At 41.9% G+C, this 1930-nt stretch overlaps 1 pseudogene; it reads right to left on the bottom strand.

The window, feature by feature from the left end:
- Nucleotides 1-304: 304 nt before the first annotated feature.
- LOC126767291 (ATP-binding cassette subfamily G member 4-like) lies at nucleotides 305-1504 on the bottom strand (annotated as a pseudogene).
- Nucleotides 1505-1930: the final 426 nt, after the last annotated feature.

The raw sequence follows: 1930 nt of genomic DNA, 5'->3' as shown, positions 1-1930 counted from the left end.
CATTATGGGCATAATCCCGTCAGGACCTACTTAAATGGTGCAAAACTATTTATGGCATACTTGATTTTGCTTTTGTCTATTATTTGGCTTTGATATTAAGTTAAGAGTTTCGGGATTATAAACAAAAAAGATTTAGTTCACATATTAACTCAAGAAACTTTTTAATGCATTATCTGCAACCCTCAATATCAGATTTCAGGTTCCAGTTAACACGTGTTCACTGTACTTTAGCATAATGCTCATACTTACAGCTCAAGATCGGCACCATAACGCACATTGTGTAATCCATGTGCAATAATTATAATCACCAATGCCAGAACTGATGATCAAACATGCGTGAGCCCCTGATTGCCGAGATTCAGAAAAATCAGGCTAAAAATGTATCAAATCAAATTAGAACCGCCCTACTGCAACAACAACACTTAAGCGGCACGCCACTCGCAAAAGCACCAGCGCCGTCCAACACGTGATGCAAGAACTGTATAAGTAAGGCCACACGTGCGCGGATTATGCGCACCAACATCATTTGAAAAGCACACAAAATTGATGGGCTCGAAGTGTCTCGTGTTCGCTGTCCAGCAGCTTCGTGAAGGTCTTCAAATGCTCGTAAAATGCCGTAACACCGCCAATAAGCGTGCCATCTGTGGAGAAGATTCGTGCCGCCGAAAAAATGTTGCCAGCGGCTGCGTTTAGGTTGTTCCACGAAGAAAGTGCGCACCGATTGCTGGAAAATCTTTTGAGAGGATTTTGAAGAAACTGGCATTGTTGTTGTATTATTTAAACCATTCAATTGTTGTTGTTGTTGATGTTGCTGTGGCGCATATATCAGCTTTCCATTGTCAGTTAACTCGCTGAGTAAAGGTATAAGTTTACCTTCGTCCGCATCGCACAACTCAATAACTACAAGTAGAAGAAGAAGCAATAAAAACATAAAGTCAAAAAGCTACATAGCCGTTAAAGCTAAACTCACTGTAATCCGATGGACTATAATATTTGGGGCACTCAATATGCACATGACGTAGAAACGGTATCACCGTGCCCGGTTGACCCTGGTAGACGCACTTTCCGCTGGCCAGCACAAAAATACTATCGAAATAATGAAAATCGTCGCCGACGGCTGGTTGTGTGTACAGACAATGGTGCGTCCCTCTTTCGCCAATTGACTCAATAGGCGTATGCATTGTGCAGCTGTTACCTCATCAAACCGCTGGTTGGTTCGTCGAGGAAAAAGAATATTTTGGGTTCATAACCAATTCGAGCGCGATTGAAGCCGTTTTACGCTCGCCACCACTCAACTTTTCAGCGTAGACATTGCGCCGATGGTTCAAGTGAAGATTTTCAAGTATTTCTGTAATGATTTCTGCTTTGCGCTTGCAACGCGGCAACTTAAGATTGCAGCTGAGTGTCATTAGCTCTTCAACGCTGAGTAGTGTTTGATGATTGTCCTCTTGTGTGATGTAACAGGAACCTTTGCGCTCAATTTTAATGTGACCCTTAACGTCTGATGTGCTGCAAGTAGTATGGAAAAAATAATTTTTGTCAATTGAAATAAGTTGAAGTTTCAAAGTCGTTACAAAAAACCTCTCTGCAGTAATCTGCAATGTGTTGCGTTGAAAAAAATAATTAAGGAGATGGAAAATCGTAAACGAGATTTACTATCATGTAGTGCCTTCTAGTAGACGGCTACAGTAAACATTTTTGCTGAGCTTTCTCTTGACCTTCGCGCATCGGCGTAAAAATTGAAAAAGACAATGGCAGTTTGAATTCTACTCTTAAAAACTGCGTACGTCGCGTCGCTGCCCTCAAGTCACATGCACTGGGCATGAGACTGTCGGCGTGATGGATGTATTGTTCGCTCATTCCAGATAACAAGCGAAATCACTTCAAACAATGCTTGCTGCTATTCGCCTAAACTGAAGGAAAGGAGCAA

The sequence above is a fragment of the Bactrocera neohumeralis genome, unplaced genomic scaffold, assembly GCF_024586455.1.
Source record: "Bactrocera neohumeralis isolate Rockhampton unplaced genomic scaffold, APGP_CSIRO_Bneo_wtdbg2-racon-allhic-juicebox.fasta_v2 ctg5213, whole genome shotgun sequence".
NCBI lineage: Eukaryota > Metazoa > Arthropoda > Insecta > Diptera > Tephritidae > Bactrocera > Bactrocera neohumeralis.
This window is presented reverse-complemented; position numbering and strand designations above follow the sequence as displayed.